Genomic DNA, 23,586 nt, shown 5'->3' with positions numbered 1-23,586 from the left:
CAACTGATAATGAATAACAGAATAAAATTATGCTGGTAAAGGGAAGAATTGGTGTTGCAGAAAACCAAATGGGTACCGTCGAGGGCAAATGTATCAAGTGTGCCCCGGCATGCAGAAGCATGGGACAAAGAAATGATGGCCATCAGAGAGAAAATGGCCTTTAGAAAAGATAGAGGGCGAGGATCCAACCTAATAATTACATGTGACTTAAGGAAAATGCCAGTTGGGATGGATACAATAAACATAGGCAAATTGAACTAGAATGTCTGGACTGAAAAAAAAACAAATGAACAAGCCCCCCTTAGACTTAGTTAGACTAATTGCAAAGGGGTGGATGAGATGTAGGAGAACTAAAAGAGAGAAGGTAGGAATCCAGAGCTAGTAACAGCAGACTGTTCTACTCGTAGGCCTGAGGGGGAAAGATGGTGAGAGGTTATCAAATCAAAAATGTAAGTATATTATGTAGAGAGGCCACCTTAAGATAATCAGTGGCTTTCCATTAAGGAGCAAATCAACTTAAAGCCACCTCACAAAGAGAAATGATACACTAATCTCTCTCCTTTTACTTCCAAACTTTTGGCCCCATAGGCCAACAGAAAACCACTGGGCAGGTTCCTAATGCTGTAAATTATTCAGGCTAATCCTTCAGGACAGAGAACAGGAGGGAGAAGGGACGTGAAGGGTAGATGGAAGATACATGACGCAGCACACAGAAAAAAGTCCTTCCACGTTTGATAATGGAGGGAATAAAGTGAATAAATAAGAAAGGAATGTTAGACTTAATAAATATATATATATTTATGATTATTATTAATGTATTTGAAAACAAAATGCATGATTCTTAATAAACAATATATATTCTAAAATAATTTGAATTATGATAATAGCTCATGTCTCAAAACAGATTAGAGTAAGATAGGATGAGTAAATTGATTAATTTCTGATCTCATAAAGTGTATGGAAAAGATAAAAGGCATTAGTTCATTTTTCACCCTGCTATTTAGATAAAAGCTATATGTGTGTGTTTGAAAAACTTAAAGGTTGGGACACCTGGATGGCTCAGCAGCTGAGCATCTGCCTTTGGCTCAGGGCCTGATCCTGGGATCCAGGATCAAGTCTTACATTGGGCTCCTTTCAGAGAGCCTGCTTCTCCCTCTGCCTATGTCTCCACCTCTTTCTCTCTGTGTCTCTCATGAATAAATAAATAAAATCTTAAAAAAAAAAAACAAAAACAAAAACCTAAGGGTTCATTCAAATAGGCCCAAAGTATTCTTTTAAATGACTGGAGAAAGTTAAAATTGCACATAGCAAAAGATAGTTTTTGAAAAAAGGTAAAATAGGAAGACTGTATTGAGTAGTTAAAAAATACTTTTAATAAATTTAATTTTAATAAAAGCTGAAGATATTCAGGCTAATCTAAAAAACTAATAACATGCAGATTTATTTAGCAAAATACAATAAACAAAATGAAAAGAGAAAAATTATTTTATCATGACCTTATAATAATGGTTCTCAAACTTTTTGATCTCAGGATCTCTTTACCCTCAAAAAAATTACTGAGGATCCAAAAAAATTTATTGAGGATCCAAAGAACTTTTATTTATGTGGATTATATCATACCTATCATTATAGCTTGTAATACAAATTAACACTGAAAATTTTTTAAGTCAAGTAGATTGCTGTATACATAGTAAAATTCACTACCCTTTTCATATGCAATTCTATGAGTTTTGACAAATCTCTACAGTTGTATGTATAACCACCGTCGCAATCAAGATACAGGATATTTCCATGTTCTTTTGAGGTCAAATGCTTCTTTCCACTCCCAGTCCTGGAATGATCTATTTTATGGACCTATATTTTTACTTTTACAAATATCAGGTAAATTGAATCATTCTTTATGTAGCCTATGGAGTCTGGATTCTTTCGCTTGGCATAATGCTTTTGAGATTCATCCATGTTGTTAAATGTATTCATAGTTTAGTCCTTTTTGTTATTGAATACTATTCCCTGTATAGCTACACCTTTTTTTTTTTTTTTCCATTAAGCAGTCAATAGATGTTTGAGGTTTTCTAGTTTGGGGCTATTACAAATAAAGATGCTATGAACAGTTGTGTATGAGGTTTTGTGTGGGTATATGTATTTCTCTGAGTAAAGACCGAGGAGTGAGATTGTTGTATTGTGTGGTAAGTGTATATGCTTAACTCTATAAGAAACAATAACTTAAGGGAAATACAAATCAAAACCACAATGAGATACCACCTCACACCAGTGTGAATGGGGAAAATTAATAAGGCAGGAAACAACAAATGTTGGAGAGGATGCGGAGAAAAGGGAACCCTCTTACACTGTTGGTGGGAATGTGAACTGGTGCAGCCACTCTGGAAAACTGTGTGGAGGTTCCTCAAAGAATTAAAAATAGACCTGCCCTATGACCCAGCAATTGCACTGTTAGGGATTTACCCCGAAGATTCAGATGCAATGAAACGCCGGGGCACCTGCACCCCGATGTTTCTAACAGCCATGTCCACAATAGCCAAACTGTGGAAGGAGCCTCGGTGCCCATCGAAAGATGAATGGATAAAGAAGATGTGGTCTATGTATACAATGGAATATTACTCAGCCATTAGAAACAACAAATACCCACCATTTGCTTCAACGTGGATGGAACTGGAGGGTATTATGCTGAGTGAAGTAAGTCAATCGGAGAAGGACAAACAGTGTATGTTCTCACTCATTTGGGGAATATGAATAATAGTGAAGGGGAATATAAGGGAAGGGAGAAGAAATGTGTGGGAGATATCAGAAAGGGACACAGAACATAAAGACTTCTAACTCTGGGAAATGAACTAGGGGTGGTGGAAGGGGAGGAGGGCGGGGGGTGGGGGTGAATGGGTGACGGGCACGGAGGGGGACACTTGACGGGATGAGCACTGGGTGTTATTCTGTATGTTGGTAAATTGAACACCAATAAAAATTAATTTATAAAAAAAAAAAAAAAAAAAAAAACAATTCCAAATGGTTGCATACTTTTGCTTTTCCACGAATAAGATATGGAGAGTTCTATTTACTCAACACTCTCACCAGGACTTGATTTTGTCAATTAAAATATTATTTTAATAGATGTAGTATTATGTGACTGTATTTTTAATTTCCATTTCTCTAATGGATAATGATGTGCAGCATGTTTTCAGTGCTTATTTGCTATCTGTGACTCTTTAATAACATATCTATTCAAATCTTCTGCCCATTGGGTTGTTTTCTTATTATTGAATATTAAAAGGTAAGTTTTTACATCTTGTGGATACTAGTTTTTTATCTGTTATGTTTTGCAAATATTTTCTTCTAGTTTGTGGCTTCTCTTTTCCTTTTCCTTTAAGTGTCTTTCAAAGAGCTGAAGTTTTAAATTTTGATGAACTCCAATTTATCAATTTTTCATTTATGGTTCATGCTTCTGTATTCTATCTAAGAAATCTTTGCCTAACCCAAGGTCACAAGGACTTTTTCCCATGTTTCCTTGTAGTAGTTTCATAAAACTGAGAACTTTTATAACATAAAAATACACAAGCACACAAGTATTACCTATCAGAGTGTGATGTATGTATGTATCAGAGCCATACATCACGTAGACTGGAATGTTCTACTGTACACTCCTAAGAGAATGCGAGTGAAGAAGGCAAATAGTATCTTAGAATTATTTTGAAAATATTGATCACATAAACTTCCTGCTTTCTTTTTAGATTGAGAATGGTCAATCTAAAATGTAAAGGCAAATGCAAATTATGAATGGCAATATTGAATTTTAGATGGAGTAAAATTCAGGCAATACATTAAAGAAGACGAAGGGTATTTTCATATATTAACAAACCCTTTTTTATCCAATGACATTATAAGAGCTCTAAGTTTTATATATCAAATAACACAGCTTTAGAATTTATGTTAGAAGTCTAGAAAATAAGGATACATTAAAATTATTGCAATTGTACTTTTTTAAAAAAGATTTTTATTCATTTATTCATGAGAGACAGAAAGAGACATGGGCAGAGGGAGAAGTGGGAGCCCAATGTGGGACTCGATCCTGGGACTTCAGGATCACACACTGAGCCCAAGGCAGGCGTTTAGCCACTGAGCCACCCAGAGGTCCTTGCAATTGTACTTGAAGAACTTTTACCTCTTTATTTAGAAGATAAAAGATGTTAATAATACATATATACAAATTTTAAAGAGATGTATACTGTATGGTATATAGAACAGTTGTTGAGAGAATAGATCCTAAGAGTTCTTATCATAGGGGAATTTTGTTTCTTTTTATTTTATTGATATGATATAATGAATGCTAACTAAATTTACTGCAGTAATCATTTCACTCTATAGTAAGTCAAACCATCGTGCTGTACCCCTCAACTCATATAGTGATGCATGCTAATTGCATCTCAGTAGAATAGGAAGGAAGAAAAGCACTTTGGAAAATCTGATGAAGAAAACAGGAGAGAAAATGAAATAAAATATTGTAAATAAAAGTGAATATAGTGAGAAATGAGAAAGGGTTTTTAAAAATATTAAGGATGTAGGGACGCCTGGGTGGCTCAGTGGTTGAGTGTCTGCCTTCAGCTCAGGGCAGGATCCCGGGTCTGGGATCGAGTCCCACATTGGGCTCCCTGCATGGAGCCTGCTTCTTCCTCTCCCTGTGTCTCTGCCTCTGTGTGTGTGTGTGTGTGTGTGTCTCATGAATAAATAAATACAATCTTTAAAAAGAATAAAAAACTATTAAGGATGTAAATAAAAATGTTATGTTGGGCAGCCCTGGTGGCGCAGCGATTTAGCGCCGCCTGCAGCCCAGGGCATGATCCTGGAGGCCTGGGATCGAGTCCCACGTCGGGCTCCCTGCATGGAGCCTGCTTCTCCCTCTGCCTGTGTCTCTGCCTCTCTCTCTCTCTGAATAAATAAATAAAATCTTAAAACAAATTAAAAAAAATAAAAATGTTCTATTACTTTGAAAATATTAGTTATATAGATAATGTTTTGAAAAAAAGAATTTCCAAAAGTTCCTGTGAAGAATGTAAAACCAAAACATATCAATGACCATAAAAAGAACTGAAAAATAAATAAAATGATCGTCAACAAAAATCACCAGGACTAGTTAATTTCATAGGAGCATTCTTTCAAACTTTCAAGGAATAAATTATATGTTTTCCTTTTAAGCCATTTTAGAGAACAGGAAGAGATGGTTTAATTTTGTAAAACTAGCTAAAAAATTATGCCAAATACTGAACAAAAGAAAACTATACCCTTTTCAAAATGTTAAATGAAACACTTGAATGTCCTGTCAGAAGTTAATAGTTATGCCATACAGAAAGCATTTCATGTATTTAATCAAATAAATTTAATAAACCATGGATAAAACAAATCTTAACAGAGTTCTTTAGTACAGGGCATCCTGTACTGAGATCCTAAGATCTCAAATATACAAAAATGCATGGTAAGCCTTTATAATTTATTTAACTATAAGGAACCCCTACCCTTACTCTTTCTTCATTGCCCAATATGCCTAATACTGGTTTACAATGTTTAGCCCCCAAGTGTTCCGGGCACTGGTGTGTGCTAGCACTCTCAGTTACTGGACAGACTGTCAGAGATCAATCTCCCCGATTAACATAGGTGTTGAAATCCTAAATCACCAGTATCAGACTGACACTGGCAGGGTATTCACAGAATCATTCATCATCTTGTAGATTTTATCCCAAGAATGAATGCAAGATTGATTTACTATTGTGAAACACATTAATACAAACAATTTACTCATTTATTTTTTAATACAAACACTTTAAAAGGTTAGATTTCCCAATATGATCATTTAAACCAATGGCAACACAGGCTATAATATAACAAAAGAGAGGAATACATCCCATTATAAAATTGGCAAAGATGGAGAAAGCTTGGTTACAAAGCTGGCAAGATTGCTGGGAGGTGTCCTGCTGGTGGGAGCGTCACTGGGACAATCTTTCTGGGGGACAGTTTGGTGACCTGGGTTCGATATGTAGTAAATTCTTTAGAAATTAAAACTTCTTAGAAGACTTAGATTTGAAAGAGAATTGATGAGAGAAATAGAGAGATTGACTGACAGTGTTGTCAATAGTGTCTTTATTTTATAAATTTGCTCCCGTCCTTTGGAACCAGCCATCATCCTCTGTCCTCCTTTCCTGACTTTCACCCCCATAGCCAGGAGGCTTTTGTGTTAAGGGAGATGAAATTAAGTGTCCAGACTAATCCCCAAGTAAGTGACAGGTAAATGGTTATCTGCATTCGTGGATGAAAATATTACTGGCTCTTCAGCTGTATCAGGAAGACAATCTTTGGCCCGGCCAGCTGGGCTGCATACAGTAGCCAGGATTTCCTCAAACAGTAATAACTTGAATTGCTCTATCACCCAGGTTCCTGAGAACTGAAAGTGCTCACAGGAGAGGTCAGTTTACCTGCTGCTTCCTCCAAAATCCACAGACACAAGTGAAAGGGACAACTGTGGTTCTCCAGTCAGAACTTTGTTCCTTTGGGATTCTTAACGCTAATGCAGTTTTGGAAGTTTAAAAACATATTTTGTTACCTCTTGGATACCTGACTGCAGAGTGCCAGTCAAAGCTTTAATGCTATAATATCCAGCAGGTGAATTTTTGGCTCCCCTGTCGTCGGATAGCCACAGTGTCATGCTAATGCATCTCCTGCACTATCACACAGAACTCATAATGCTGGCAGTGGAGGGGCCTGGATGTCTTTGACACCTATTTGTTACCTTCAAGGTCAGCAAGGACGCACCTGGAAAACACAGATGCTGTAACCTAAATCCCACCTACTCACCAAGACTTGTCTCTGATTAGGTTATTTGAATAAAACACTATTTGGAATCTCACATTATATATTCACACATGCTTACTTTAAAATTCTGGGTTTTTTGGAATATGCTGTATTTTAAAAGATTCACAATGCTTTACCAGTTACATGTTTTACTTCGCTTTTTACAGACTTCTGATAGCAACAGCAATAACTACTGAGTAGTAGTATTTCATTTGTATTGAATACAAGCATGTGGATAAATGTATTAGTACATAGAACACTGAGTTGTGAGTGTTTGTGTGTGTGTGCACACATGTGTATGTGTTTTAACTATGTATGTATTTCCATGGCAATAACTGGAGATGAAATAAAGCAATTAGCAAGATTTGACAAATTATTTTAACCAACTCTTTGCCATTTTGAAAGTTACAGGATATGTGCTTACTTAGATTCCTCATATACCTACTACACTTTTAGGACTTGGCACTTAAAACAAAGGATAGTCAATTATATTTAAAAAAAAAACATTCTAAAGCTACTGTGTCACTGCTATAGCAATTGTGATTACTTTTTTCACTTGGCCCTCACTTAAGAGCCTAGAGCAAAATTTTTGTTGCTCTTGTCTTGTGAGAAAGAATAAGTGAATCATGGAAGATATTTCTACTGCGAAAACTTTATTAAAATAAAACATTCTGAAACACATGATTTAAAGAATGTAATTTTATGCTGCCCATACAATTTAGTAATGTCATTTATACTAATCTTGATAGAATGGCAGCATCCGAATAGTGGCACACACTAGAAAGTCATTAAGCTAAATATTAAAAATGTTGTTTTATACTTTCAGGTCTTTCGATAATTTATAGTACATAACTCACAATCTCGATGAGAGGCAGGGAATGGCTATGAAAAATCTCTGGCCAGTGCAGATGTAGGGTCTGACTCCTGTTAACATATAGTCCTGGGGTTCACTTGTGGCACATTGAAGCAAAAAATGCTAAAGGAGTAAAAAAATGTAAGTTCTAATTGAAGGGTCACTAAATATTACTTGGGCCAGTCACTTATCCTCTTGGTGCATCAGTTCCATAATCTATAAAATGAGCTCATTTGGACAATGGAATGAGAAGAGTAATGCAAAGATGCTTTGAGAGCTTTGCTATAATAATATTAGGAGAAACAAGGGTGGTGAAGTGAACCATGACCAGGTGAACCATATAGCCTTACTCAATGTTATGAGTGTAAAGATGTGGGATATATTTTTTTAAATAAAATTGTATTGTAAATAAGGTCTTAGAGGAGTATGCTATGCCGCATATCTGTTCTGCATAGCTTAATGACTTTCTAAATTAAATCCAAATTTTAATATCTACCTCTTATGTAATCTCCAGCAACTTTTTCTATTCATGTATTCATTCATCCACCAGATGCAAAAATGAGTGTTTATCATGTGTCCACAATTATATGAGATGCTAAAGTAGTGATGAACAAAACAGGTGAACTCATGTCTTCTTGCTGTCTCATCTGGAGACTACTGTCCACTTGTATTTTAAATATGAATATTTCTCATTTTTTCAGATTGGAGAGATATATAATTAAATAGTTCAACTCTGTTCCCCAAATTTAAAGGGCTATTGTGAAAACTAAACACTTTATAAAGTGCTTAGTATAAGTGTTTATACATTATAAATATTCATAGTAAGTGGCATTTATTATTTCCACAGTGTCTTCTAAAATGTTTAGTATGGGATTATAATGTTACTGGTAATAAAAAATTGGTATTAAAATACAATTAACTGAAATTTTTATGTTGCTTAAGTCAGAGTGATAAGTATAGTAAGTTGTGTGATACAATCTGTGTTGTATATAAGAAGAATAATTTTTTCCCAGATGACTATATATGCCGTAATTCTTTTTTGGAAGCCATTGGGGGAAAAAAATCTATAAATAAATAATATTAATTGCTTTAGAAAGGGCTTTATAGAAAAAATAGGCTTTTAGGAGTGTTTAAATAAGGAGAGGGAGAGCAGTGGATGAGTTTAGATGGGGGGGGATGTGCTGAGTTTAGTGCAGCTTGGAAGAAGGTTTGGCTGTGGGTGGGAGACGAATGCAAATAGGAAGAAGGCTGTTTGCACATTTGCTCACAGAAGCAGTGGAAGCTCCACAGAGAAATAAAGGAATCTAAAGGGAATGGAGGATAAAGGAGCAGTGATTAAATAGATTAATTCTAATCCAAAGTGTAATCAATGACTCCAAAATGAAATTGTGTGCTCCATTGTTAAAATGAGGAGCATAAGTGGATTGAAGAAGACCTCTGAAGTCAGATGGTACCTTGCTGGACTATGAGAGGAGTTCACTTCTTCAAGGTTAGAGGGAAGACTAAAATGGGATGTTGCAAATGATAGGAAGTATCAGTTCTTGGGAATGCTGTCTGGGATGACAGCAATCTATTTGCTTTTTCTAAACTCTTGGAAGAATTATAACTGATCAGAGAAGAAACCTTGGCAATGGCAATAAGCATAAATTTTCTTCCTGAAATAAGGGGGTATCAGATCTCAACCTGGGCAGTAGAAATTGCAGGGCAGAGGAAAATATGAAGTGGTGGAAGGATGGAGGGAAAACAGGCTGAGACAAGGAACAGGTAATGTGGATCAAGCTTGGGACGTATGTAGACTCAAATATAACCAGAGCCCAAGGGAAATGGGAATCTTTTACAGTGTGACCTACATTGAATACTGGATCTACAGAGTGAGGAGGAACTCCCAATGGGGCCAGTCTAGTTTGGACTTTGATATTGAACCGAGAATCTGAACAGCATATCTTTAAAATAGGTCATGTAAAAGACAATCTGCATTTTTACCAGGGCAGAGACTAAGAAGTCCTAAGGAAGAGTGCTACAGAAGAGTGGACCAGGTAATGTGGGAAATGCATCAACTGTCTTGGAATATTAGGAAAGAGCAATTACCTTTAGAAACATCTGAGAATTGAGGCACCTGGGTGGCTCAGTCAGTTAAATGTCTGATTCTTGGTTTTGGCTCAGGTCATGATCTCAGGGTCGTGATCTCAAGGTCATAAGATAGAGCCCCACGTCAGGCTCCACACTTAGCATGGAGCCTGATTGAGATTCTCTCTCATCCTCTTTCTCTCTGCCCTTACCCCACATCTAAAAAAAAGACAGTGTGCAGGAAGAAAACAGAAAGGGTGATCTGGATGGATGATCATGCATCCCAAAGGGTTCACTGGAGGTCTTTTAAGTAGGAAGTGACACCATATAATTTCAGAGGTATAATAAAAGGTCCTACAATTTGATCTTCTACAATTAGAAATGTGTTTCTCTCCTTTCTTGCTTCCTTCCTTGGCTTATCAAACACTGACTGAGAATCTATCACTCATTCATCACTTTGCCGGGTACCAGTAATCCAAACAAGATTTCCAACCCTAGGGATCTTCTAGTTTTATGATGGAAATGACACGTTTACTAGCACTGGTAGAAGTTTGAACCACCAGAATTTCTTTTAGGGGGAAAAATCCATGTTTAGGAAAATGCTAGGATGGGCTGATTTTGATTATAAAACAAAAGGTCTCAAGGCAGCATGATGGGAGAGATTTGGAAACAAGAGAAAAAGTGATCCAGATAATAAAATGTCAGGATTTGCGGGTTTCATATTGGTTGCCAGCACTTGGAATAAAGTGAAAAAAAAAATGGAAAGGACTTCAGGCGTAGAGTGGCTCAACATGGCAGCAGGCAGGCAGCTGGTTGAGGTCTTCAGAGAGAGGGCCAGGGAACATTTCTTATGATTGGAGAAACTTCAAGGAACACGGGATGTGGAGTTCTTTCTTACCTTGGGATGCAATTATCCCCCATTATTTATGACATTATTCTGAAAAGTCTGTTACGTACAACTGCCTTCTATTCCTGGTTAAGTTGGAGGAATGCAGAAGAAAAGTACATATCTTTTGTGGGGGTGAAATGCTCAAAAGAGAAAGAGGTAGCTCTCAGATGTAGGATGGTAAATGGGGGCAGGAAGTCAGAATGAATGGTGGTAGGAACATAAGCCCCTCAGAAATGCAAGCAAATAAGGGAAGACTGCCTGCAGCTTTCCAGCTAAGCCATCTTAATTAGGTATTACAGGAAAAGCTGATGATCCAGAGGGATTGAGGACTTGGGGACTTTCTGGAGTAGCAAATATTTGTGTTACATAGAAAGTTATAGTAGAGAATAATAAATACAAGGATTTTGTGCTGACATCTGTGATAGAGATGGTTCGTTTCCCAAGGAGGGCGATGGGAGTTAGCTGTAAGCTGGGGATGGGGTGAGGAAGAAGGCTTCTCACACCAAGAAAAGCGCAAAAGCCCACTGCAGCTCAGGCAATTTCAAGTGAATTTCTAGCATCTGAGATGTAGGACTGAAAGTGGTGGGACTAAAAGGTTAGTGAATATCAAATCCTAGAATACTTTCTAGGCTGTACTCTCAGACCTATCTTGCAGGCAGTTGGCCAAGAAGGGGGTCCCTGAAGGATTTTATCAGGAAATGACACACTTTTATTTTTCATTTATTTTTTATTTTTTAAGATTTTTAATTCATTTATTCGTGAGAGACACACACAGAGAGAGAGAGAGAGGGGCAGAGACACAGGCAGAGGGAGAAGCAGGCTCCACACAGGGAGCCCGACGTGGGACTCGATCCCGGGACTTCAGGATCACGCCCTGGGACGAAGGCAGGCACCAAACCACTGAGCCACCCAGGGATCCCCAATGACACACTTTTAAGCTGTATTTCTGCAAAGAAACCCTAATTCCAGCAGATTTAAGGTTGGTTCTGAAATGAGTGCACACTTCTTTGGAGGCTCTTCTCACCTCTCCTTCCTTCTATTATAACTGCTAATCATCCCAGACCCCCAGACTCTCAGGCTGCATCCTGGGGCTGGGAGCCTTCCTTTCCCTGAGGACATCACATGAGTATGGTCTGGTCTTCTTCTTCTTTTCCTCATCGAAGATCACTGGTCTTATTTCTCAGTCTTGAGTCCCTGTTCTCTGCCAAAGCAGAGTTGATAAAGCGCATGTACCTTCTGATATGGCTGAGGGAAAATGAGCTTACACATGCTGGGTACCTTCCTCAGGCACTGTCACTGCTTCATATCCAGTGCCTGGCACAGTGCCTGGGGTGCAGTATTAGATCAACAACAACAAAAAATAATTAATCATTGCAACCAACTTTTTCTTATTTAGAGATGAGGAAATTAAAATTCAGACAGATTATTATGCTTATCCAAGGTCACATAGCTGCTGAGTGGATCTTTGAGGATTTAAACCAAAGTTTTTGGCCTCCAAAGCTCATCCTTTTGTCATTCTATCATGATGTGCCACTTACAGAGACATAATTAATATGAGCTTCAGAAAAGGAACTACTAGCGTGTGTCATTTCCATATTCTTGTAGAATGATGCAGAAATATGCCACGGAGCTGTGATAATTAAATGGATACATAACTAGTTGAACAACCATACATAAAGGCACTGATAGATTGATCGATGTGGGCTTGGAGCAAGGGGAGTCTGCTTCTCCCTCTCCCTCTTCTCCAATTGTGCTCTCTCTCATGTACTCTCTCTCAAATAAATAAATAAATAAATAAATAAATAAATAAACAAAACCTTTAAAAAATGAATACTTATGTATTGAGTACTTAGGTTAAGTAGCTGTTGATATTTTATTAGTTTCCTTTATCTATCAGAATACCTACTTTTTTAATCACTAGAAAGCAGGTTGCAGGCCTCATAAAATTTGACTGCTCTCAAAACACATTCTTCTACATTACTCTGCTTCTATTGATCACATCTAAGAAAATTAACAGTAAATCTCCAACATCATAATATCCAGTCATTTTTAAATTTTCTCAAATTTTTTATGGTACAATATTTATAATATAAATAGAATTATCCTTTTCACCATTTTAAGTGTACAGTTAAGTGGTTTTATGCACATTCCCGTTATTGTACAACCATTACTATCATCCATTTCCAGAATGTTTTCATCATCACCCTTAATTTTTGATTCATTGAATTTTATATGAAACTTTGTAGGGATGGTACATAATCTTACACTTGGATCTAAAAACCAACTTCATAAGCACAGGTCTGAGGAGAAGGAAACATATTTTTAGCATTAACAGAAAATAATTAGTAACTTCAGCTAACAATAAGTTCAGTTGTGAGTGTCAAAAAGTGAGTGCATGGGCAGCCTGGGTGGCTCAGTAGTTTAGCGCTGCCTTCAGCCCAGGGCCTCATCCTGGAGACCAAGGATCAAATCCCATGTTGGGTTCCCAGCATAGAGCCTCCTTCTCCCTCTGCCTGTGTCTCTGCCTCTCTCATTCTCCTCTCTCTCTCTCTCTCTCTCTCTGTCTCTCATGAATAAATAAATAAAATCTTGAAAAAAAAAGTGAGTGCAGGCTTAGGCTAAAGTGTAGTCCTGGAATCTGGAAGAGAGACCTGCAGTTTTTGGTACCATTCACACCCTACTTGGAGTGGTGCATCCTGTCCTAGTCTCCACACCATTGGATAGTCAGAAAAATGATACCAGGAAAAAGAAAAAAAGGATTTTAAAAAGGAAACATCTGAGAAAAAGAGGAAGAAATTGGCTATTTGGGGCTTTTGAAAAAACAAAAGCTAACATTTTGAGAAAGAGATGTTATTTTAACTGTCTCAGAATATTTAAAGAACTGCCATTGGAAGATAAATTTGATCTAAGGGGTAGTTTGTGGGCTAATAAGAAGAAGTGCCATGGGAAAGGCTTCAATTCAGTATAATAATATAATTTAATAATAATAATGGCCAGAATTGATTGAAAATGTTGCCTTAGGAAGTAGCTAGTACCCTGTCACAAATGGCATTCACTGTAATATTTGGCAGAGGAAATTAGATGCATTGAGTGGCTTTTTTTGACTAGATGACTTTAAAGTCTCTTCTGACTGTGTTTTGTTTAGGATTCCTTTGATTGCAAGTAATGGACCCAGATAGAGTCTTTGTAGGTAAATGAGGAATTTAGTGAGAGAATGCTTGAGGTATTGCATATAATCAATGTTAGTGTTGAACACTGAAACTCAAGCAGAGCACACTTTTCTCTCTCTACCTCTCTCTGCTACCATCCTCCTCACCCCCAACACCCTTGCAGTAACTCTGTCTGACACTTGCTCCATCCTCTCTTTAGTTCTGGCCTCACTTTCTCTCATTGATTCAGATATAACCTGGCCAGAAAATAAGGCTGCTGACTGTTTCTGAATCTTAAGATGGTTGGTTGAAAAATTCTGAAGAAAGGCTTTGTGTTACTTAGCAGTTAACTCTGGCCAGGGAAAAATAATGATGAACAGATTCACTTGAGATGTTAAATTGTGAACTGTCTCAGGTAACAAAGGACTCTAATGATGAGATATTCAAATGCATGAAGAACAAGGGTGAATGTTAAGACCCTACAATGCCTTGAATGACATGAATGTCCAGTCCTGAAGGAAAATAACTATCTGCAGAGTTCTTCATGGCAACCTCAAGCCACCCTGAAAGAGAAAATGATTGAAGGTCATGTGGAAGTGCCACATTAAATGTTGCAGCATAGTTGGGAGCTAATGGGAAATCCCTGCTACCCACAGACTGGCCAGGAATGCAGCAAATAAAGTAAGGCTTTTCTTTTCTGAGAAAGCATGGGAAAGCTGTGAGACAAGGGCAGTGGTACATACCAGTTTAGGCTCTGCAAACATTTGTGGGGTGGCTGAAAGCCAAGGGTGAGGCCCAGGACCTATGGAAGTATAGATGAGATCCTAGCGTTTTAGCAAAAAGTCCATTCTTCCTTTTCATGCAGGAAAACTGAAAGTCCTCAAGGTGAAATAACAATTCAGTGTTCGAAATGATCTTCCTTAATATGAGAGTTCCTTGTTTCTTGATATTTCTTCTTTCCTATATACCACCCTGTCTCTGAGAAATGACTTTATGTCTACAGAGGACCAGTATGACTTCCTACACATTCATGTTCTGAAAAGAACCAGGCTTAGCTCTCAGAAGGTGGACAAATGTCCCCAAGGACCAGTTTATGATGTCATTGCAAGGATATCAACTGAGAAACTTTTTTTTAAAGATTTTATTTATTTATTCATGAGAGACACAGAGAGAGAGAGAGGCAGAAACACAGGCAGAGGGAGAATCAGGCTCCACGCAGGGAGCCCGACATGGGACTTGATCCCAGGTCTCCAGGATCATGCCCTGGGCCAAAGGCGGTGCTAAACCACTGAGCCACTCGGGCTGCCCAACTGAGAAACTTTTAATTTTAATTTTTGCACTAGCTATTTTTATATTTGCTGAATATCATGTGCATGTACACTAATTTTGCTTTTAAATTATTTATTTCTGGGGAAATTCTATGAATTGTAGCAGCAAATTAGAACAGAGACTATGAACACGTTACATTACAAGCTCCTGTGGGCTTACTCCCCTCCCTGGCCTCAGGGGTCAAGGTCCACCTCTCACCTCCTGACTTTCTGAGTTCTGTCTCCCCTCCTCCCTCTGAGGCGGACTAGGGCTGGGACAGTTCCAGGAGTGAATGAGGCAGAGTTCAGAACGAATGGCTTTAGTACAGCCCATCTGGCTTTTGCACAATCCTCCGTGGAAGTGGAGGTAGAAAATGATGATGATGATGATGATGGCGATGATGACAATGATGAAAATAGGTTGCTCCTGCCAACCAGCAAGTGCAGGTGGATCTGCTTTGCTATTCTCAGAACGTTGTCGAGTGCTGAGGTAAGTAATGAAATGAAAGCTGAAGCGTGTGCATGCTGTTGCTTCCCTGAAAACCCATAAGGAGAATGTCAAATGTTTGAATGTTTCATTATATTTTATATTTCATAAGATGCTGCAGGGTACAGAAAGAATAAAAAGTAATGCTTAAAAAATGGAGGAGCAGGAGTGATGAGCCCTAGATTTGAAAATAATCATCACTCTTGGTTACTGAGAGTAAATAATACAGTGTAAAAACCTCAGGAGGAGAAGAGGAGGACTGAAAAAAGTAGCCTGGACATGGATCTAAATAGGTCTACAAAACACACACATACACACACCTAATTAGGACAAAAGAGAGACAGCCTACTTTCTCTTTCCAAACACTCATGCCAGAAAAAAGAAAAGGGGACCACTTGGGAGAATGTGCTACACAATGTAACAGTGGCAGCAGCGACAACAAAAACGTCCTGGCCTCACAATGAGTTATGGATGAAACCTATGTCTGTGACAAATGTGCCTCCTGTGAAAGCTACAGCACTTTAAAATATATGGAGTTTTTTTTTTCTCCCTGAGTCTTTTGATATGGAACACATAATCTATTGGAGACATATGCACATTCATGCACGGAATAAATCAAGAGTGAGGCCAGCAGCCTTGGGACATGGAACATGGGCCCACTGCTTTGTTACAGCAATCCAGTAGCCTCCAAAAGTTCCACATCAGTCTGTGAATATCTTCTCTCCAGGGTAGGCTTCTAGAAGGGGGCAGCATGACTTTTAATTTGATCAGCAATATAACCTTTAGAGGACTACTTGAATGTTGGAACAGGGTCAAGATATGGGAAGATATCGCAATCCCCCCCCCCATGAAATATATGTTTTAAGCATGAAAGGACAGTTGTTGGACAAACTGAACACATTTCTATGAAGAGTATTGCCACAGGTACTTCAGGGAGGATGACATGGTCAGCATGCAACTTAAGGCAATGCCTTTCACATTTTTTGACTGTGACCTACACTTAACACATTTTTACACTGGGATGCATCATACACACACACACACGCACTCTGAAACAAAGATTTCATGAAATAATAATTACCCTAGCTATATGCAATGCTCAGAAATTTCTCAATTTTTATTCTATCCATGCTCTACTCCTTCCTTCCTTCCTTCCTTCTTCCTTCCTTCCTTCCTTCCTTCCTTCCTTCCTTCCTTCCTTCAATGTATTAATTGGTTGTGGATTACTGTTTGAATAGTTTTGAATTAGAGGACATAAAGAGATAACAGCAGAACATCTGTACTCCATCCAACAGGTTGGCTGTAAGCCCTGGGAGGGTAGAGGTGTCCTAAACACTTAGCAGAGGGTACAGCACATTACAGATACTAAATAAATGTTATTATCAACACCATCTACTAATTATTTGACCCTGGACAAGTCATTTACTACTCTTTGCCTCTATCTTCTCATCTGTAAAAAGATACCAATAATATTTACCTCTTGGCATTGTTGTGGGGATGAAAGGATCTACAACAGCGCTTGACACATAGTCAGCCATCATTTTTATTGGTAATGTTAAAATTAAAGACTCAGTTGCAAATGCTATCAAGTGTAGTCAATTTACTTGGCCCATTCTCTCATTCATTCATTTCTGTAGTCCCTCCTCAGTGCTAAGCATTTTATACTCATTGTTATCTTCTCAACAACTCTGTAAGGCAGGGACTATTAGTCTCATTTTATAGATGAGGCTTAGAAAGATGAGCTACTTGCCTAACATACCATATCTAATCCTTGACACCAGGTCTATATGACTGTAAAGGCTGAGCCATCATCCCTAAGGAAATGGAGTCGAGTAGAGATATTTCAGGCAGATAGATTGGCAATTGCAGTTTAGGTGCAGGATCCTAATACTTTATTTCATATATGTTGTTTTCCCTCTCATCTGTGTAAATACTCTGAATTGGATTAAGTGTAAGGAGGGTAGACAAAACACACACCACTCGTGTGGTTTGTTTCTTCTTGAGTTGTCGTGTAACTACTTTCTTTCAGAACCTGCTTTTCCTCAGTGCTGTGGTGGGTGGGTTGGAGTCTGTTGGAGGGATTCAAGCTCCAAATTTGATAGGGGTCAAGGAAATGCATCAAGGTTTAGGTTACCTGAAAATCTGGAACAAGATCAAATCAAACCTCAGACAACTGAGAACCAAATAAACATGAACATATACACGGAGACGATTCTGGAACTCGTGTCAGGGAGTGCAAGCAAATGACTCATCTCCCAGAGTAGTTTTTATCAGTCCAGTTGCCACTTTTGAAGGGCTGAAACTGTCCTATTTTTGCCTAAGGCTTCATTTATGGAACCCAGCTTTGATAAAGGTGGCCATTATGGCCACCAAGTGCAGGAGCTGGGGGCTCTTGCTTCATGCAAAATCCCACTCCTTTTTATAACTTACCTGCTGATTTAAAATTTCTTTTCAGGGCATCTTGGTGGCTCAGTGGTTGAGTGTCTGCCTTTGGCTCAGATTGTGATACCTGTGTCCTGGGATTGAGCCCTGCACTGGGTTCCCCACAGGGGCCTGCTGCTCCCTCTGCCTATGTCTCTGCCTCTCTGTGTCTCTCATGAGTATATAAATAAAATCTTTAAAAAAAAACAAAATTTATTTTCCAATTTATATCCTCAGTGGAATGAAGCATATTTTCATATTTTAATATGAAATATTTCACATTTATTGACCCTCCTGTCTGGTTCTCTAAGATGAGATTAGAAAACAATTCATTCCTATTTGTCTTGGAGGAGACCAAATGCTATCTACTGTTGATATTGTAGTTTGGTATCAAAGGCAAAGCACTTGCACATAGTGCCACATAGCCTGTTTCTGAAAGTAATGGTTGAGGTGTTCTTAATTTACTAACTGGACCACTTGTAAAGTGAGAAACCCTGTCTTGTGAAAACCTAAAGGGAATTTCCTTTATAGGAATAGTCTTATTACAGGCTTTGCACCCTACTCAGCTTATAGTGTAAAGTTTGCCTATTTTTCAGCCTATTGTGTAAAGTTTGCCCATTTCTGCCCTAAGGCACCTTTGGCCCAGCCTAAATTATGCCTGTCCCTACTTGGAAGCCTAAGATTAAAGTCCCTTTGACGTGACTGACTCTCTGATCTGGTGCCTTCTACATACCAGAAAGCTCAGAAACTACTGAGCCCCTCTCTTCATTTCCTGGACTGCCTCCAGGCAGCCTCTCACCATTCTTATTAAACTACTGAATATCCACACACACGTGTGTGTGCACATACTGACAATATTTAATCTGCTACAACATAGACCATGGGCACTGGCCTTAACAAACCATTTTGCATTGACTAAACAATAACTCAGCTCACTAATGCTTCATATTAACATTCCAAATCATACATATCTGGGAAAAGAGGGTATTTCTTATATAAGTGAACTATTCCATATTGGTAGGATGGGAGGTTTGGAACTGGAGTCCTAGATTGTAGTTTGAATTGCTTGCTTGGTCCTAACACTTTCTTTCCTGCTGGGGCCACCTCTCATTCAGCTGGGAACTCCTTGACTACCATTTTCTTTGTAAAGCTCTTTCTCCGCTGCTCACTGATTCTTTTGGCAATCTTTTATCAGTTTCCCTGAGCTGATGATTCTACCTGGGAAATGTCCTTGCCTCCTTGACTGTCCCTTTTTCTGCCAACCTCTCGTATAGCACCAAACAAAGTTACATGGAATATGTACGTCTAATTAAAATAGGCTTGGAAAACCATGACAATGACTTAGGAAGAGTATGTGCAACTGTCTTTTAAACATGACATTTATCATAACCCCATCCATTTTAGAAGGGGAAACACTAGTAGTTTAACTCTTCAGAAAGAGTTCAGTCTAGCAAGGTTTCTCAACATCAGCACTACCAACATTTTGGGCCAGATATTCCTTTGTTGTGGGGGCCGCCTTGCGCATTGTAGGATGGGTAGCAGCATTCCGCGGCCTATACCCACTAGATATTAATAGGACTTTCCTGGTTACAAGAAAGTGTCTTCAGACATTGTCAGATATCCTCCCATAACATCTGGGAGTCCCTATCACCTCTGGTTGAGAACCACTGCCCTCTAGAGACTTAGTCTTCAAAATGTGTTCTGCCAATTAGCATCAACATCACCTGGGAGCTTGTTGGAAATGCAGACTCTCTGGCTGTGCCCCAGGTGTACTTAAACACAATGTGCATTTTGACAAGATCCTCTTATTGCACCTTAAAGATTTTGAAGCTCCACCTCAGAGAATGCCTCCATTTGTTACCTTTTCTCCTCTTATCAGATCCATCTTTCTCTCCCAGATCCTTCTATTCCTTCCTGGATAAATTTTCATCTTTGGGGAAATTCGTTAAGCTACTCACAGATATTTGTTGACTCGAGTGCCATAGCATTTCTCCTTCTGTCCAGCAGTTCCTTTCCTCAATTCTGAGTTATTTCAGGCTATACTAATGCTCCAGAGACTCTAGAATAATATTCCAGAAGGTGAGCCTGGGCTAGGAAGGGGAGGGGGAATTTAGATCTTCAAGTCTGGAATAGTAGTTCAGATAAGTACTGACATTTTGTGTTGATTACTCTGATCTTTCCTTGCTTGAGGGATTTGAAATTACACCCAAGCTGGTTCTGTAGTTAAGGCTATCACACTTCATCAATTGATATCATATTTGATAATCTATGAGATTCAGAATCTATGAACTGGTGTTAGGAATGTCTGTCGATCTTTTGCCAATGACTCTTCTCATTTTCAGGCGTCTTTAGGAATTAGAGTCCGATATTGTTGCTTAACACCCTTTCCCAATGAATTAACACTTGAAAACTGTACCAGCAGTGCTAATATATTTGACTTATTTTGACACCTAATGTCCAATTTCCTTTTAAAATTGTTGTTTGGTTATCTGCATTAACGTTACTGAAATTTAGAACTGGGGGATAACTTCTACACACTTTTGTATACTTACACTCTTTGTATCTCAATTCACAAGTAGTCATTTAGTGGTTAACGCAACCAATGGGGTCCATACACACACGTACCAGTTGCTGGGAGACAATGTGCAAACTGGCGGTCATATAACTGTAGATCTAACAGGGCTGGGCACAGGGTGAGCAAGACAGTTATCTAGGGCACAATTACTCTCCCAGGTTCATTCAACTCCGGATTCTATCTCTCCCAGAGACCAAGTATCTTAATATTCTGTGGCATGTCTTTTTCCAGAGTCATTTCTCTATCACCGAAGTCATGGATAACAATGATTCTCTCTGCTGTTTCAAGATTTGTGCTGCACTTTTTTCCCCCTACTTTGTTTTCCCAGTCTCATTGCCTCGTCTTTTTATTTCATGAAATTGGCTCATCCTGGACGCCTGTCTCTAATGGAGATATGTTCAATAATTTGAAGATTAGAGAGATTATGATTCAGAAGATTAGACTCAGAATTTTGTTTCCCAGATCCATTATTCCCACATCAATTTGTTGATTTCTCAATCCAAACCCACTCTCCTTTGTACTGCTTTTTGATGCTGAGTCTGGATCCTCTTTTGCCAACTAGCTCCATGTTAAGCTTTCAGTAGAGCATGCTAGGGGAACTGAGCATGTACTCCTAGCTTTGTTGCTTTCCTTCTTTCTCTTGTAGTGCAGTGCTCACAGCTACCTTCCCGTGGGAGACCAAGTGATGCACATTTTCCAGCAAGTCTCACTGGCACTCCAGCCAGCATCTTCCCCGTGAGTTTGCAGGCACTCCAGCTGGTTGTTTCCTGCTTGCCAATTCCCACCTGAAGGAGGGAACTTCAGCATTCTCTGCAAGTCTGCAGTCATACACTCTCCAACAAGGTCTATATCCCAATCTTGGTGGGAGGAGGATAGTGACTTCCAAGTTTGGTTCTTCCTTAAATATTCTCCTTCATTCCTAGAAGTAGTCGTTATTCCCTTCATCTACTATTTCAAGAATCTCTAGAATTCTCTTTACTCCTTTTAGTATTATTTCTCTTTCTATATGTTAAATTACAGGTGTTTCTGTGTCCTGCTTGAATCGTGACTGATTCACCCTACAGTCAAAAAGAGGATATCTACAAAAACCCTGAGTCTATTCTGTTTTAGAAGGCATCTGTAGGAGATACAGGGCCCTTGTAAGGATCCTCATCTATTTTCTTGTGGATAGATTAGAAATCACCTTCCCTGAGTGGGACCGATCAGAAGTAAGGAGCAACTCATTAAAGGGTGACACTCAGCAATAAGTCTATGTTGCTTCAGCTTGTGGTTCTGGGTCCTTGCCTTGTTAACGTCTCCTATTCTCTAGTTCTCAGTGTAGGAGAGCTACTACCAATCTGTTTGGACATTATTTGGTTATTTAGTATTTCCTTGCATATATATAATATTAGTAACGTAAAATATTGATTAATATATCAATAATATTAATATAATATTATGTCTTTATAATTATATAATCATATCTAATATTTATACCTAAAATGCAAAATATGTAATATTGTATGTAAATTTAAAATATATATTATATTGTATTTTATTTAGATATGTGTATATATTTATGAAATCAGGATGTAATATGTAATATCAGGATCTCCTTGGAAGAGATTAAGTTTTCCAGCTTTAGTTTTTGAAAATAGCAAGTCACTGGTATTGCTTGGATCCATGGTTTTCTATTTTCAGTGTAGAGTCTTTCTGAATAACTGCTTGCTTATATCCGGCATGATGCTTTCAGGACTAACTATTTTGAGATTGTTACCAACCATATTGCTTTTGAAGATTAATGGGAAAATATAAGATTTTGATAAGATTTTTCCAGCTATAGTTTTCCTAACAACTAGGTCAAGGGGCCATCTAAGGAATTATGATTAAACTCATTGGCTTGAAAATATACATTGTTTTTACCATGTCTTTAATTCTAATTTGAATGCAGCTAAGATTGGAGACCGTAATACCTTTTAGTTTGCATACTTAGAAATAGGTCTCTTATACTCCCTATGCACATTTATGAAAAGTAAGCTATACATTAGCATTTGAGGCGGTGATGTTAGCCCAAATTATAGCAGTAAAATACTGCAATATTGTAGTAAGTACTGATTTCTGGTTAATAACCTTCATAAATGGACCTCATGCTTCCCAATGTGTTCTTAGCAAGCATACCTTATTATTTTATTTTCCTGTCAATAAAATTGGCATAGAATTATGTTTTAGGCTCCATATATTGGCCATATGTATATTAAATACCAAGTATTGTTATTTATAATAGGTACAGTGAGGTCTGAGGGTTGATAACTATCTGAACTCACATATTAACTAACACAGCTGATCAGGGAAGTGTTTGGTTTAACAGAGCGACTTTCACAATCTGCAATGTTTCTTATTCTAAACTTTTCCATGACTATTTTCATTTGCACCTTGAGGGCTCTGTATCTCAGGGTCTTAAACTATCCTACGTTACCTATCACTATTACATTACCCCTGAAAAAGATAAATGTTCCATAGAGATTTATTTGCTACAGATATCCTACTGGAATATTTTTTAAAGACACTGTCATTTATAGATTATAAAGGATTCAAAATAGTCACAGAATTTACTTTTTTCCATCTCTGTGGTCAGTAGCTTCATTTACTGGTTTTACATCTTAGTTATACTTTAGTGTGAACAACCATGAAAAGCTCCATCTCTATAAAAACAGCCTGAAAAATGATGCCTTCGTGCTTATGGCATTAGTGCTATTATGAACACAATTCCTGTGTTTTGAAAAACAATAGAGTTTGTTATGTAATTGAGTTTCCCCCAGAGAGTGCCACATGACCAGAGGCTATTAATTATACAGTTTTATTATTATCTTTTGTTCAGAACAATAGTGCTCCTGAGGTCCTGTGAAACTTTTCTCCCATGCGATTATGTCGAGTTTTGATTAAGCTTCATTATATACAGTTCATTAACAATGTATCTTAAAATGAGTTTTTGATTGAACATTTTTATTGG

The sequence above is a fragment of the Nyctereutes procyonoides genome, unplaced genomic scaffold, assembly GCF_905146905.1.
Source record: "Nyctereutes procyonoides isolate TBG_1078 unplaced genomic scaffold, NYPRO_anot_genome, whole genome shotgun sequence".
NCBI classification, from domain to species: Eukaryota; Metazoa; Chordata; class Mammalia; order Carnivora; family Canidae; genus Nyctereutes; species Nyctereutes procyonoides.
The sequence above is the reverse complement of the archived record's forward strand: the minus strand, read 5'-3'. Positions refer to the sequence as shown.